This window comes from Dermacentor andersoni, chromosome 11 (assembly GCF_023375885.2).
Source record: "Dermacentor andersoni chromosome 11, qqDerAnde1_hic_scaffold, whole genome shotgun sequence".
In the NCBI taxonomy this organism is placed as follows: Eukaryota; Metazoa; Arthropoda; class Arachnida; order Ixodida; family Ixodidae; genus Dermacentor; species Dermacentor andersoni.
Genome location: NC_092824.1, coordinates 89,424,238 through 89,441,353, shown reverse-complemented (window position 1 = coordinate 89,441,353; position 17,116 = coordinate 89,424,238). Strand labels below are relative to the sequence as shown.

General features: G+C 45.9%; 1 protein-coding gene and 1 pseudogene across 1 annotated transcript in view; one reads left to right on the top strand and one right to left on the bottom strand.

The window, feature by feature from the left end:
• LOC126517884 (QRFP-like peptide receptor) overlaps nt 1-17,116 on the top strand; it is a 101,039-nt gene that overhangs the window by 16,720 nt on the left and 67,203 nt on the right. The gene's annotated exons all lie outside the window — the stretch shown is intronic.
• On the bottom strand, nt 15,167-15,346 carry LOC126518422 (U2 spliceosomal RNA; annotated as a pseudogene).

The following is a 17,116-nucleotide window of genomic DNA, read 5'->3' as shown; positions in this document are numbered from 1 at the left end:
AGAGTCCTTCAATGTAACAATGATTTGCTTCCAAGAAACATCCAATGAATCGATGGTCGTGCCTCACAAAATTTTGCCAAGGATGCGTAGAATGTTGATTCTTTCGAAGTTAAGAAACAACAGATAATTTAGTTTTTTTTGTAGATCTCCACCTTGTACAGTTGACTCAGGAGCGCCATCTCTGCTCACTGACGACAAACTGAAAAGCGGGGACATAATGTCATGGCTTTTGAAAAGGAACGAATCTATATATGCGCTTCACAGTTATCGTTTATAGGCAACAGTTTTATGACAATGTTGAACGTGACAAGCACCCAGTTACCTTTATAGTAGGGTGCGGCTGCATGTTTCATGGCTAGTCCGTCTGCTGCCAGAAATAAGCCGTAGACGCGAAAGTGCAGTAAATCAACAGCGCCACCCGACTGCTGATGTCTGCCATTCAACGGTTGCAACTGCACGAGCATAAAATACATGCACCACCATTTCATTCTTGCAAAAATGAATCAAATCGACGTCCGGGCATCTTTACCATTGTTTGTCATAGAAACAAGGATCGTCACCGAAGCCAACCTGTCGACAAATCGCCTTGTCAACAGGGTGGCTTCAGTGACGATCCTTGTTCTACTGCTGTTATGCACTTCAAGCCTCCATCTTTCTGCGACCTTATTATATACGAGGAATTTACATTTCCACTACGTTGTTTTTGATGTATTTTTTTGTTGGATTCTTATGTGATGAATATATATATAGCCACAAACATATTCGCAAAGATGGTGACCATCCCTGTTCTCTGGTACAACCCGGTCTCTTGTTCTCACTGTTCCAAAGAGGGGCTCTGGTTCATTTTATTATCGTCTTTGAGGTGCGCCAATATGTGTCCATGCTACCATCGCTTCGGAATAACCTTATTGCTTGCCGAGAAACAGCGGGCATGTAACACCTACAAAAAATTTATTTCAGTCAAAATTGGCGCTAGTGATTTAGATAATAGACTGAAAAGCACGGTACCTGCGAAACTCTGCCTCAGCGGCGCCGCTCAAAATGGAAGGCATCGTTGGCAAATTTGTTCTCGCGATATATACCTTTGGTGTTGTTTCATTCCTGTCTCGCGACAATGTTTCATCACTTCTCTGAAGAAACTGCTTGTCTCTGTAATTATTATCGTTTTATGACAATTTTTCATCGCTTATCTCGAGGAGTCTCACCGCTGTTTATTTAGAAACGCCGTTTTAAGTAAACGAGACAGCATTACGCAAGTTGCTTCGCTCGCCTGCCCACCAATCATGCGAGAAAATGCATATACCACACTTTCTCGAACGTAAGCAGCACCGGATCTAAGCACTAAATTGCACCGCGTTTCTCAGCTAGTCAGCACTCGCGTGGAGCCAGAAGGAAGTAAAACATGGAAGAGTGCGTTCATCTAAATACTGCATGGCGTCATATTCAGTGTCCCAGTACTTCGAATTTTCGATTAATTCGCTCTCGCTCTTCGATCCGCTAGCTAACTGCGAACCAGCACGATATTTTTCTTCAACTGCGATGTATTTATTCTGAAAAATATGTTTTCAGTTCCCTTTGTAGCACTGTGCTCCATTTATCTGGATGAAAATCTTCCCTTTAAGACAATGTTTATCTATGTGATCAAGCCCTTCAAGGCGAAGATCTGTTTAAAGAGACACTAAGGACCTTACCTAACCTGAAAGAAATTAACCTGCATTAATAAAATACGCCTCTGAAAGGCAAAAAAAAAAGAAACATCCACTCTTGCAGTGAGACAAAACTTGGCAAGCCAGAAAAAAACAAAGAAACAAAAACCAGACAAGTGGCGACGCTGCTTTGAAGTTCTGAAACTAGCTTGCCGTGACGACATAGATTTCCACGGTGCCTCCTCGGACCTAGTTAATTTTTTTTAATCGGTAAAGATGGTAAAAATTGGTAAAATAAAAGTACCCCTATAGAGTTTTTCTCACAACTCGGCGCGTTGTTCTGCAGTGTTCTACATCATAGTTTTCTATTCCACACTCTTAATCTCGTTCCACCTAGGTTCCAGTAAGCAAGTGGAACGTACTTACAATGATGTTCCACTTACCTAGTTGAACTTATACAGAACGAGATTACGAGTGTATTCTCGAGAACACGGAGGAGTATCCTAGGAGAGTCCACCTCACACCGAACGCTCGGCCATTTCCTAAATATACATTGCTGCTCTCTCTCTCTCTCTCTCTCTCTCTCTCTCTCTCTCTCTCAGCGCTGTGCTATCTCTTGAATGGTGGTGGTAGTGGTGATGGTGTTTATGAGTTGTAGCAACAGGAGGGTTGAGGCTGACGATCAAGGCTGGCAACTGCTCCATCCGAGCGTCTCTTATAAAATCACTCTGTTGTTTCACCATATGTCCATCACACCAGCCTCTCCTAAGAATCCGATAAGGGCACGTGAAGTTTCTTTGCGGGCTATCACTGGCCCTTCGGAGAACGCAAAGATGTGGCAGGCACGTATGTAGAAGGTCCGGTTGTTGCAGATTTTTCAGGACGGCGTCCCTTTCGTCTCGGAATTTCGGGCGCGACCACAGAAAGCGTTCTTGAATCAGCGATACAACGCCATGCACAAAAAAACGTCGCGCGGGATCTGTCGCTTCACACGTGTTCTGACGGGCATAGGTTCCCTTTGTACGGGGACAAAGCTGCGAGTAAGCTGAGGTATACCAACTCCTACTGCCCATTCGCGATTGACTCGGAGCTTTCACGCGGCCGAAAGTTTTTGCTGAACTGGGGTCACACCGCCACCTCGTCGCTTTGCCGTGGTCTACTCGTCTTGGGACAGTTGGCCCGCGTCCCGAAAGAAAACGAAGCTGCTCGCTTCAGCGTCAAAGCTCTGCCAACCCATCTCACCTCTCTCCCTTATTCCCTCAGCCAAGTAGACGACAGCCTTGGCGAAAGCGAGCCGACTGTTTTTCCAAGAGCGGTCTGTCGTCCTCTAAAATATAAAGTATCAGTGCAGGCCGGGCGGCCGGCTATACTTTCTACGTATTTGTTTTCCTGGTTGCGAAAGTAACAACCAGCGCAAGAAGTGAGAAAAAGAAAGAACTTGACAAAGGGGCAGAGAGTTTAGTATTGTTTGTTGTTCACACATTAAGCTACGTGGCCTTCCTCAGAGGGCGCTGCCGAATTGGAAGCGCAGCTTCGTCAAATGCAGCGTTTTCCAATTGCTACTCGCGCTTGATGCTAAGCTCAACGAGGTAACAACCTCGAAGGTCGTATTCTCAATCGATCTACTTCGAGGCCTTCACTTTCGAGATGCGTCTAGGTTGGCTGAGCCGGCGGAAGTCATGAAAGAAATAACCAATTCCGAATCGGCGTTCCCTCGACCTCGCGCAGCTAGCGAGTGGACCGGCAGCATAACTGTCCGCTCTATTGAGGCATCATGCCGGAATGTTGCGCCTCGCGAAAGCGGCACTGAAAACCATAGATTGACAGTGACACCTGACGGTGCCACACAAAGGCGCGGGGCTCCGGTTGTTTCGCTGATTGATAGTTAAAACTCACGGCGCGAGTTAGACAGTTAGCGTGAAAAAAAAAACGTGCGCATCAATGTAGGGAGAACCGTAACAGCGAACCGTACCGCTTACTCGTGCGCATACGTCATTAATAATGACGTCACACTTCGAAAAGTGCGATTGTTACCACTGTTGTTGATTTTCTGCTCCTTGTAGGAATAAACAAACCGATCATGTCTTCTACCTGCTAACGGCTTGTTTTAGCGAAGGTCCGGCACCAACTTCACTCTCGAAAGCAAGACCTCTACCAAGAATACTTAGTTTGCTTATATGGAGCTTGGTTACTTATAGTTGTATACAAATTTCTACACAGACAACAAAAATTGCGCTTCGCCGCCAGCGCGTACTTAAATAATGCGAACATGGCCGCTGTGAAACAGCAGTGCTAGATAAAGCCTCAGCGGAGTCGTGTTCAGTCATCCAAGCTGCTCCGCACAGCCGGCAGCAGCGTCATTACTTTCAGTGGTGCTGCTCGCCATTGCTAGAAGTAGTGACGTCATGGTAATGACATTACGAAACGCTATTGCTCTTCCTTTCCTCACGCCTCCATTCAATTCTTGGCCTCGTAAACTTCGTTTCACCCTATGTAGTATATGCGATGACACTCTCTAAAATCATGTACTTTATGTGTCCAAAAAGTTTCACAGTTGTACCACCGTATTTAAAAGGCAACCAACTGATTGGCAATGAATTTGGAGCTATAGATTATTCAAAACGTTATGAGTATACAAGGGGATGTTGGTGCCTCTTATTGGCGCGGGCTCCAACGTATTTCAAAAAATGAAGAATGCTTGTTAAAAGAATGAAGCAAGAAAAGCACTTGACAGAAAGCACTCGACAGAAACACAAGCACTTGACAGAAACAGTCATATGGTCCACACACAGCCAAGCCTAACGTTCACGAAACGAGTCTGCATACAGATATCGCGCCATAACACAAGTACAGCCAGTGTGTCAAAAAGAGAGAGCGAGGGAGAGAGAAACCGCATTGTTTTGTCACTTATAGCAGACAGAAGAAGCGACGGGCACAGCTGCTTTGCGAGGACGAATAACTCACGTCACTTCTTCGCCATAGAGGTTGCTTACGTTTGCCAACTTCTACGAAGGAAAAGATCGTCGAGAAATAAAATGATTAGATAAGAAAGCATAGTTTATGATGTGGCATGATTGCTGATTTGTAGGTTTCTCTGTTGCGGTGCTCGCAAACGCATTCGTGATTCGTTACTCACGAACGCGTCGCTTTAACCTGTCTGCTTGAAATAAAGAAAAGAAAGCGATTACTCAGGATCGAATTCGGCGGCTAAGCAAGCACAGTTTACCAGCTGGCACAATTAGCGATACGTGGGATGCGTTCCAATCCTGACCAGCATTGGAGACAGTCTGCGTTGACAGCTATGAAGGTAGATTGGAGCCCTAGTAATAGAAAGGAACGGACGCCACCTCGCAGCGTCAAGAAAGAGCTTATGAAAGCGCATATATTTTAGCACTTTCCTCGTGCGAGCCTATGATAACCACAGCGTAGCTTACATCAGGCGCACCAGAAGTGCGTCTTTTTTTTTTTTTTTTTAGTGCAAGTCGCATTCCTGTCGAGTTTCCAAGCAGCCTTCTTTTGACAGCAAAGTATCCGGTATCAATTTTGACTTCAATGCTGCCTTCGTGAAGCTGTCTCCTTTGCCGGCTTCGTATGAGCTGGAACGAAACTTAAGTTGGCCGCTCTCTGTTTAGCCGTCTATTTAGTCGTCTACTGCGAGTATGGGAACACAGCTTCGCTGTTCAAGTAATATGAAGCAGCCTCCTTTCGAAAGCGACGGTGTGTTCTGGTTCTAAGGCTACCCTATTTATCCTGAAAGCACAACTTTCATTGGGAACAAATAAAGGAAAAGGAAAGAACAGCGCAGTAATTACATTTCCAGCTAAAGGCATTAGCTAAGAGCCCTGCCTCTTAGATATAACTTTTTTTTCCGCGGCTGGGAGAATGAAGTCGAAGAGAAGTTCGAGGTCAGATTCACGAACATTTGTTTACTTCCTCAAGGTCATGTTTTCCAAAAGGTGCAGCAGAGAAGCCGAGAGCGTCAGCTTGGCTTTCGTCTGCACTTTGTCGTCGTAGGAGTTTTCCTAAATCTATGGTCTAGTCTACATTGACGAAAATGCACAAAGATGGCCCCGGCAGGACTGCAGATAATCATTTAATCCATCATTTTGTACAGCTGCCTCACGAAGGAGTTCTCAACGGACCTTTCTTTGGCTACCAGCCATGGCAATGATCTATCACTGCACTCTGAGACACATCTCATCTATTTATTTGCCGTCAGTAAAGTTCGAGCAGAACAGAGACAAACAAACAAACAAACAAACAAAAGAAAGACAGCTCGCGATTTGTTCCTTCTGACTCGCGAACCCTATAAGGCCCCGAATGTCTTGTAAGAAGGAGCGGCGATTAAAGCGGAGGTTCGTAATAATTTAATATGCAAAATGGAGCAGACGCACAGCTTTGCGAGGAGGGAGAAGGATATGCATGTACTTGATTTCTTACAGTAGGTGAGCGCTGTGCACTGTTAAGATAATGTAACAAAACTTTTCCGTCTTGAGACTGAAAGGAAAGTTTCCGAGTAATGCCAAAAAGGAAGGAAGGAAGGAAGGGAGAAAAACAAGGAAAAACAACATAAGGCAACAAATGCAAGAGAAGACAACAAAGAGAAGACAACACATACAGACAGATGGATGGACATACAGAAATATGCGCATGGAATCGACATCAAATGCTTGTGCATTGCTTTCACCGATATGACACTTCCTTTTTGTATGTTTATCCCACGTTCCTTCAATAAAGTTCGCTTTTTAGAGCAGAGATTGTCGCTTCCCATTCTCTTCCCACCTTTCTGTGCGTCTTCTTTTGTTTTGTCTTCTTTTTTGTTCCACTACCTTTACCACTCCAGCCCCGAATACGCAGCACCTTGCCCAACTTTCGTTGCTTTTGGACATCGAATGTTCCCCACAGGGCTCCCCGAGGAAAGCTCATGGGAAAGGCCGGGACAGCCTTGTCGTAGCACATTCAGCAACCAGAACGCACACCATGTGTTTAGACGGTGGTGTTGCTGCCGCAGGAGAGAAACAATCATCAGGACCCATTCGTACTCGAGTGCGCACGTCGCTGCATCAGGCTGGGATCCAGCGGCATGGCTATAGTATACAGCTGCCAGCGAAACTGTGCTTCAATATCCGGCTCTGAGCCGGATATTGGTGGCCTTGCCGTGACCGCTTTTTGAGGGATCACCGGCGTTGCGTATCGCAGGTTAATGCTGCGTGAGGGGATGCGGGGATGCGATTCCACGCAAGAGAAAGAGAGGGTGAAAGGGAGAGAAGGAGAACGAGAGGGAGATAGAAAGGAGCGCTGGGCGTGGGGGTGCCTCACAGTGAGCGAGCCGTACTTTTGCGCGTGCAACCCGCGTCCTCAAAAGACAGGTTACCCGTACATATTTTTCGCATTGACGGCATCGTAACCGCTGTGTTAGGGCAGCAGGACGTCGAGAATTGGCGTAAGCAAGGAACACGACAGCACGGCAGGCGTCACCCTGAATGATAGAATTTTGATCGCTGCCGCTCAGATTTTGGAAAACCAATTGCACGCTTTACACTTCCTACGTTGCTCAATGAACCTTGTCGACGAAACGGTAATAATTTTGCTCCTATTTTTGTAAAAAGAAAAACTGCGCGACCGATTTCTCGAAAACCAGTAGACTCGTCTCGGTCTCCGCAACTTTTGTACTGATTGCATCGATTAAATTAGTGCATTTTGAATGCTATTGTCTTTCTTTTTTTTTGCAATGCCAAGATTTGTGTTTCCAGTTTCGTGTGAATTATTTAGTGTTTTCTTTTCATCACAAGTGTTTTCCCCCCTTTTTTCTCAAGATGGTGTGATGTCCATGCATATTAATTGTTTAAATAATCACTGAATAGGATTTGTACCAAACGTTATTCTCCTGTCGTTGTTGTCAAACCAGCGGACAGCCGCCCCGACAAGCTGCTCAGTGCAGCAGTTTATTTTTCTTTTTACAAATAGAAAAATAAAGACTGACTGACCAAGTTCCAGAAACGTTCTGATATTTCGTTACATGGACAATCATCGTCGACGGTTCTCGCACAATACTTTTTTTTCATTACTCTTTCTTTTCCTAAATTAACAAGCAATTATAGTTTTCTAAACAGAGCAATGCGATAAGCGCGCAAACATGTGAACACTTCGAATTGTTGCGTCTATAATGCAATACCTTGTTGAAAATGATCAGTCTCAAAAGTAATTAAGTAGGCCGTTTGAAGCCAGAAGGACGAAGCCTAGACAGATACATGTACCCATGCTGGCAGAAGGCTTGCAGCTTTCGTAAACACAATCACCGGAGTTCCCTCTAATAGCTTTTGTAGGAACCTCTAACACACGGTTACGCTTTTCGTCTATTGGCTATTGCTAGGCGTAGTGAACGGACGCTCTACACAATTAACGAAAAGAATCAGTGCTACCAATGTGCTCGACCTTTTAACAAATATATGAATTCAACAGACCGTTAGGTTAAGAAAAGCCTGGAAATAGAACCGTTTCTTTAACTTAAGTTTCGAAATAATGAGAAAGAAAGAGAGGTTATAACAAAGAAAACTTTCTGTCGGTGTGAGGGAGTCGAACCCACAACTTGCACGAGCGACGATGTCACGTCGAAAATGGACTGTAAGATGCATTCCACGTACATGTGGCTGCCGCTTAGTGAGTAGCTCCACTGTGCTCTGCTAGCGGTCGCACCAGCTGGGTGCCCGATGAAATCTCACAGATACCGCAACTATGCAGATAATTAATGACCTTGAGTGGAGGTAATGCGTACGGGTTGATTCCCTTTGCCAATAAGGAAAAAAGTAGCACCCTGTGTAAACCCGTCTTGCCCGCATCCAGCGCGCTCTTCTTATGCACTGCGCGTAATTGCATGACAATAAATAAAAAGATAGAGTCAAAGCGAGCAACGTGTGCACGGGGCCTTGTACGTATACGGCTTCACTAAAACTGTGCAGCACTACGGAAGCTAAACCAGGGCGCAGCCAATCCAAAGATTGAGCAAGCCAGCATGCCTCCGATGCAGGGTGTTTCTTCTCGTCATTCTCACACATCCTGGCTAATAATGTGTGGTTTCGGTAAAGAAACTAAATATAAAGAAATAAAGGAACATCGGGTACTTCTGCTGAGTACGCTGCTGTGCTTCGAGTCGTAGATTAAAGTCGTCCTTACCATGGTCAATATGGCAGCCTCCAGTTCAGCATGAGCTACTTCAGCTGAGCGACTTTACCTGTACTCGAATTGTACTCCATCTCACAAGTCGTTTGCGGCACTGTGAAAGATAGGGGACTGCTTACCCCTCGAGATGTGTTCATCCGCGTCGCGTCGTCTCCGCAGCGGCTGCTGAATTGGCGGTATACGATGTGCACACGCAAAAGATCCTAAAGAGCCAGCGCTGCAAACGACTTGTGAGATGGATTAGAGGAGAACGAATAACTCCATATGCGCTGCGATGGTCCCGCTCAATGTATACCGTATAAACGGAGCGAAAGCTCGCATCCAATCCCGTACGAATAAGAAAAAAAACTAGAGCCTGGAAATTCGAGAATTTGCACAAGATTTGCCACCACGTGTTCTCGCCTGTCAGCTACATACATGTCACTCGCATAGTAACCGTTCTGCAATTCCATCTGTGGACGCTTTCATTGTTTCGCCGCCGAGCTGTACACTTGCGATGATGAGCAGCTTTCCCTACAGAAACGTGTGATGTATGCAGTCCACTGGTTCCATACGTGCCTCGACCGTTTCTGGGGCAGTTGCTACGCAAGTAGCACCGTTTTCACAAAACCATAACATTTCTCGGAAAAGTAAATACGCAGAACACGGAGTTATTCGACCGCGCACTGCATGCTTCGGAGGGGTCAATGCACTGTAGGCGCTGCCATGGTGCCATACAGTGCCCGTAGGGAGCAGGACAGCCCCTACAAACAAGAAAAAGAAGAAGAAGAAAAAGACTGCTGAACGCCATTTCGATGACTGGTAGCACCCTGTTTACAATATTAAGTGGCACTTGTAATGTTTAATATTGAAGGAACCGACGGATATATGCCCGTGTTACAATTCATATCGATCACCACAGTATACGTAGCACCTATGAAAATGATGCACCGATTTAGCGAGACACGCGGTTCGCTCAGTACACAAAAGATTGTGCTGGCGCACCCGACGTGCGTGATTGATACAGAAAAAAGAAAAAGAAAGTGGCACAGAAGAAAGCAGGACAGCGCGAAGGATATAAGATTGCACCGCTTTTCTCGCCCGTAACAAACGATGCTGACGCGAAGGCCCCCTGCCTGCTAGCATGCTTGAACGTAGCACCTATGTAGGGTCAGAGTAGAGGGAAGCAGATGAGGTGGGCCTGCTGCGCGATCACAATGTTTTCGTTACGACGTGTATAGGCGTTCGGGTATCGAGAACGATGTTTCACCTTTAGACCAGTGGGGCAAGCAGGAACCGATGCGGGGGGGATCGCCTATGCCGGTAAACACGAAGTGCTACACACATACACGTACGTACGCACGCACGCACGCACGCACAAAACCTGCCGTCTCATCCCCATCCTGGAAAGATCAAAAGCCTGCGTGAGGGCGCGCGTGGTCGACACACACGAGCACGCTCCCACGCAGACGCACGCGCACACACGGGATCGACAAAGTTTGTAGGGCAAATTCGTTTCCACTATTACGCAAACTCACACTAGCACTGATGCACGTTTTGTTGCATTTTAAACTGTCCAGTTTAGCCCATCAGAACATACGGGCGGAGGCTGAGCCATTTTGACCTATATCACTGAAGGGGTAATGGCGGATTTGGAATAAAAACAGACTGGAATGGTTTTAGGTTATCTTTGCCGTGCTCCCCCAGCTCTAAAGCAGATGATTATTAACGAGGAAAGTTTTATTATCTTTTGTACAAAGCGTAGCGAAACGCCACGAAGATAAAAGGGAAAATGCAGAACGGACGCTTTCGTGCAGTAAAGTGATGCGTTGGCAGGTCGGGCCCTACATACCACAAATTCCTCCATCCCATGTCTTACAACTTTCCAAGCTGCGAAACCTTTCTCGGTCGCTTCTGCGCGAATATTCTCCGTGTTCAGAGAGAAGCGCAGAGCGCGGCTTCAGCATTAAGAAGGATGTCGCCGTAGGCACGCGGCCTTTAACCTATCTCATCCTGCACAACGCACTTCAAGCTATAAAACATGTTTTTTTCTTCTTTTCTTCTTTTTTTTGCGCATGAAACTTGGTCTGAGGTTACTCTGCGACATAAATCCTCCGGTCAACTTATAAGTGAGGCAACTTCGAATATTCATGGCTAATTGTTATGAAAAGATGAGGACCTCAGCGACAGTACATATCGACGGGTGAAAAAAAAAGTCAAGAAAGCTTAAATCGATAAGTTTATCTCACGCATAAATCATTCGGAGAAAGCAGGAATTTAATTCAAGAATTCAATTGGGCGAAACCCCCAGTTTTTTTTGTTTTGTTTTGTTTTTTGTTCCCTCTGTACAGGACAACGGCACTGCCATTACGAGAAGAATCCAACAAAAACTTCAAACATTGGATCAATCCAAGTTGCCTGAACAAGGCGCAGGAATTGACGAGTCGACGGACAAGGTATACGACAGGGTGCGAAACGAGTGCAGCGAAAGGCAGCATCGTAAGGTGACACTGGATGTGGACCTATTCAGATCAAAGGAAGATTAGAATACCGCGAAGCCGAAGGGGCAAGCTCCCGCAGCCTACTTACACTTCGCTTCAATTAACTTACGCTTGGGTGCGCATTTTCTTGGGTGCCCTTGATGTTAGCTCAATGAAAGTTTTACTACGCACCAACGTAAGAGCCGAGGAGAGTAGCCAAGCTTCGAGATGACTCTGATGGAATCGCCACGGAGCGAGACGAGCTGCGCGTCGGAAGCAGGACCGACGGAAATTGGATCTCGTGGCGAGATTAAACGTGACCACCCCTTAGAATAGCCGGCGAGGCACTATCGAGAAAGATCTTATTGCCAAGAAGCGAAGGGGGGGGGGGGGGGGGGAGAGTCACGTGTGACTGACAATGGGCAAAGAGAGAAAAAACGGCAATCGAAGGTATATGATGTTTACTTTGACATAAAGTAAAACAGTACTAGCTGACGAAGGAAAAAACAACACCAACACGGAAATGCAGTATTTTCGAATAGCTTGATCGATTTAGGACTTGATTCAGTGTTTGATCGTCGGTGTTTTTGACGTTCACTGACCACCCTGGGTGTTAGTTTTATTACTGCTATGATAGTTGTCGTTGTTTTCGGTTGAGCGCTGCATGAGTAGAACGCACGAGGTTATTAACGCGAAGATGATGAAGCAGGTGTGGTTAGCCGATATGGACCCATCCAAACTCACGCAAAGTGCCGCAGGGGAACTGAAATAAACGCATTAATAACAAATCTGACAAATATAAGAAAAGAAAAGAAAACAATTTTGAAACGGAAGAAGTAATGATCACGTTTTTGTCGTGCAATGGGGAGCTTCAGCGTACGTTTCATTAATGATCTAGGATGGTTTTCGTTATGCCTCGTACGAATTGACCGAGCGCGATAAATTGAACCTTTCAAAGCAGATTATGAGTCAATAAAGAAGGAGAAAACTCACTCTCACCGAAATCGATCTCGGAATGATCGCGTTATCGATGAGCACTGAAGCGTCAGATTCCTTCCATTACCCTGTGCTGTAGCTTTTTGTAATATTTTCTTATAGACTGACCGTGTACAATGGGCTTATTGGATCAATAATGTCTCGCTAACCAAGAAGCTGATAGAGCGAAGCGGGATGAACTCATCAGACGCACCGGGTTAAACTAAAACGAACTCTGTTTTTAAAAGCAACGCTGACAGTGATAAAAAACCAAAGTTATTTTAAAATCGATCAAGGAATGACCACTTTATCGAGATGCGTCAAACAAGGATATCTTTTTTTCTTATCCGCTCGTGCGATATTTTTGTAGTGCTTTTGTTGCTGGCTGGTCGAATACGATGTTTCTATTTGAGAACAAAGATATTCGCACGATGAAGTTAAGCTGAAATGCGATGAAGTAATTGGCAGAGCGAAGCGGAGGAATATATTGAAAAGTGCTGAAGCCATCCAGATGATTTAAACAATAACAGACGAAAAGAACGACATATAAAGAATGCGGGGTCTTTTTCATTCATAAAAGCTATTCATTTACAAATTTAATACCATAAGACAGATCTAAAATCTGCCCGACTCCTGATCAGTAACCATGAGTGGGCATGTGCCATGACATTAAGATCGTCATCATCATCATCATAATAATCAACATCATTATCATCACCATCGTCATCTTTCAGATATCGGCCCTGCAGTAGTCGGTTTGTGACTGGCCGCTGAAAGCTCATAATTATTCCATTACTGTTCCGCGGCCGTTTTCATCAGGGTTTTCCCGGCAGTTCATCCAACACAGTGCACAACTCATTGTGTCGGGAAAATTGTTTAACGCCACGAGCTGCGTATGCGGGAAACCATCAAAAGGGGAACTACAGGAACGAACTGGAGTAATGTCATAAGCACCGAAGTTCTTGCAGGAAAGAAAAGGAGCCGACGAAGAAAGTGGAGCGCCTCTCGAAATTCGATCGAGCAATGATCGCGTCTGCCGCACGCGCCTCAACCATCGCCCGAAGAAAATCTCTTCTATTGCCCCACTTTGCGATGGCCTCCGCAGCAAACCGGCGGAATACAATGTGTCCATTGTATCGCCTTCGCGTACCGCGCCCCATGCGTGACCCCGCTGCAAGCTTTTAGCAACGAACAGGCTAAACCAGAAAGGGTCACTTACCTTCCTTTTGTCTAGCGTCGCGGGAAAGAAACGTTGCGAAATCTCAAAGCACTCTCGCGAAACCCCGCACTTCCTCGAGTGAAGTGGGAAGTTCGCTCATTATGAACGGCTCCGGAGGTCCTGACGTCGCCGCTTGCTTTTGGCCTCGAAGCACGAAACGCGAGGTTAAGGCACATTAGCGTGACGTAGGCACAAGATTTATATGCAACTGCCCCAGCATAAGCTGCTTCGTGCGGGAGGACCACAGGACGTGGCCTTTAGCCTTTAATATATCACCTTAATGAGCTAAAGACGAGAATGTAAAAGCACTGAGACGTCTGCGAGCAACTAGGTTTTTCTTATGAGAGAAGTCAAAAAGGTAAAACTTCTTTTTATTCCATGACGGGACAGACGATCGTAGTGGTGAGAAGAAGAAAAAAGGCCACAACCGACTTTGCTGTCACGCAATAAAATGTCCCACAGTAAAAAAAAAAAAAAAGAAGAAAAAAAGAGGTTCCATAAGAAACGCGAATCAATGTAGGGAAATTGTGAAGATGAAGCCAATGAAAAAAAAGCAGGTTGCACGCTCTCAGAAATTTCTCACCGCCATTCATGCACGACAGGTTGGCGGCTCCAGCTGATGAATAACGCTTGAATGATTATGCATGCAGGGTTCGTTATTAATTGCGCTCCTCAAAATCTTCCAAGAGCCTTGAACAGGAGACTAACAACCTCAAAAACAAAAAACTAAAACACGATATAAGGTACCAGCTATGCGACGCTACATGCTATGCAGTATACATGGATTGGGAAGCCTACGGCAAGCTTCAGCGAAAAATCAATTTCGCTCAGTGCTAACAATAAAAATAGCAGGAGAAAGAAAATTATCGCGAACTGCATGAAAAACCTTTACTTCATTGCAAAAGGCGGGATCGTGACAAGCGTTCGCGAGAATACTTATCCACATAAGCAGTGGACGAGCGTAAACAAGAGAAAAAGGAATTGTGACGTCATCAGCGACAACTTGTTGCGCACTCTTACGTATCTATGGCTATGTCACGTGTCGCACTTTAAAACGACAATGACATTTGTACTCCGGCAAAGAAACGTTAAAGCATGATTAAACCTGGGTGATTATGAAGTCGGTGCCAAGTCGCACGGTTTCTACGCAGCGTGAACTTCTACGAGGGAAGTGCTCTTCGAGAAGTGGGGGTCGGTCCCGGATATTGTGGTCTAACAAGCTGTCTCAAGGAACGAAGACGAGGACGTGGCACAGGGCTCACGCGCCCGGCGTTTCAAAGAGAGAGAGAGATAAAACTTTATTATGCCCTTGATTGGGTCCAGGGGTGGCGGGGTTGGGATACTAACCCTCAGTCGCCCCCTTCCTCAGACGGCGGCCAGTCCTTGCTTTCTGGCGGCGTCTTCGGCCATCCGGAAGGCCCAGAGCTGCTTAAAGCATTTTTAAAAGCTGGCACCCGATTTAAGGCCAGTCTCCCACTGTGGGTATGCGCGAGAGCCACGTAGGAGAACAACAGCTGGCTGACTGGCTTTGGAGCGAGAGAAGTATCCGTGCCATCGTTGGTTAGAGCGCCAGGCTACTGTGCTCGAGGGCGGAGGTTCGACTCCACCATCGGTCACATGTCATTTTCTTTCACAACAAAAGCTGTTTATGGCTGTGGTTCCTTGCATTTTGTGTTCTGCGGGTGCAAGGAGCGTGGGCCGATACTGGAGATAGTGCAATACCGGGCCGACCCGCGGCGGAGGTGGAGCAGGCTTCGAGCATTCCGCCAACTTGCAAGAACAAGTTTAATATCTTGGATCCAAATCGAACCCGTATCTGATATTAAACTGACAAGAACAGATACTGCACTACGACGCGCGTCGGCCATGTCTACGTTCGCACCGCCCTCTCTTTGCGTTCCAGGCGCTTGCCTATCTACTCTCCTTTTTTCCCCGCTCTCCCGCCATGGTGGTCGCTTCGAAAGGTCACGCGTGTCTGGTTTCCTCTGGCTTCTCGGGGCGGCGGTCCCGTCGTCCACGCGAATGTATATAAAAATCCCCGTGAGTTCCTACCTTCTTTTTAAAACGCTGCATCACCCCTGTGTCGGGTGTTAGACAGTTTCGCTGGTCATCCACTTTGGCAGAGTGGGATGGCTCATGGTTTTTATCTAAAGCGTGGCAAAACAGGGATCTACCTATTGCAAAGTGCGAAGAATTCTACTTCGCGCATCCCGGGTGGCCGCGCGCGCCCACCTGGGCCGCTGTAACTTGAAAGACATCTGCGACGAGGATGTAGTACGCCGCGCGCTGTTTTGGTGGCTTATTAGTTCGCATTGATGCGAGACGCGGCACGAAGGTGAATTCGCTCGCTGCTGCTGCCACGCTTCCTCACTCCAGTGTTCTGACCGCGAGTTTCCGCGCTCATCGAGTGAGATGTGTTCATGTTTGCTTGCGCGTGCGTGGCACCGTGCTTGTAAACTTGGTTAGTATGCCTATGTTTACAAGTTCATACAGGCGATAAGACCCTTACTGCGTATAGCTAGCTGTCCACTAATTTGCTATCGCTATCGATGCTTCGCCTTTTGGCCGAAACTGCGACTTTTTTAAAAATAAACTTTGTAGGAAGTCAGCGCTGTGTGTGTCTACTTATGTCGATTTTGTGTACTTCGCGTTGTACGCACATTTGTGTTAATTTCGCCGTTACACTGCGAATGCCATAGTTTTCGTTTGAACACAAATAAAATTATGGCATAATCTTTTTTAATGTCCATACGGTGCTATTTCGATTTGCTCATATGACTCTTTTGGTTTAGGCTCCCTAATTGCAAAATTCGTATGTGCAGTTTGATGGTATCTGAAATACCAAAATAATGTTGTGCTTGGAATTACGGGAACGTTAAAGAGAACATTAGCTTTCTGTAGCTCTAATTACTTCGTCGTATAAAACAAAACTCAACCAAGCTTTGCTTTCCTTTCCATGTTTCCAATAAACTGTCATTTCTTGCGTCCCTTGCATTTCGAATCTCGCATTAAATATTTTTTTCTCCTGCGCGCCAGTTGTAAGAAATACCGCCGTTTTGTGACTCAATAAGCAAGTGAGCTCATGGCACGCTTGTGAAGTTCACATATTGCATCATCATCATCATCACCATCATCATCATCAACAACAACAACAACAACAACAACAACAACCTATTTTAAGTCCACTGCAGGATGAAGGCCTCTCCCTCCGATCTCCAATTACCCCTATGCTGCGCCTACCGATTCCAGCTTGGCCTGCGAATTTCTTAATTTCATCCCCGCGCTACAGTATTTTGCCGTCCTCGACTGCGTTTCCCTTCTCTTGGCATCCATTACGTAACCCTAACAGTCCACCGGTTATCTAACCAACGCATTACATGAGCTTCCCAGCTCCATTTCTTTCTGTTAATGTGGGAATAACGCACAGTGCATAGTACCTTGTACATCATCCTCCTGCGTTCAAAAAAGGCATTTTGACTTCTCAAATTGATCGTTTGCAACGCAATCTCGCCCTACAAATGCAGGAGTTCGCAATGATTGTGCATGTGAAAAGACACTCGAGGCCTTTATGCGTTATTAAAAAGAAAATGCAATTGCTTGGAAAGTTGCAAAGATAAAACGTAACGATAAATAACGCT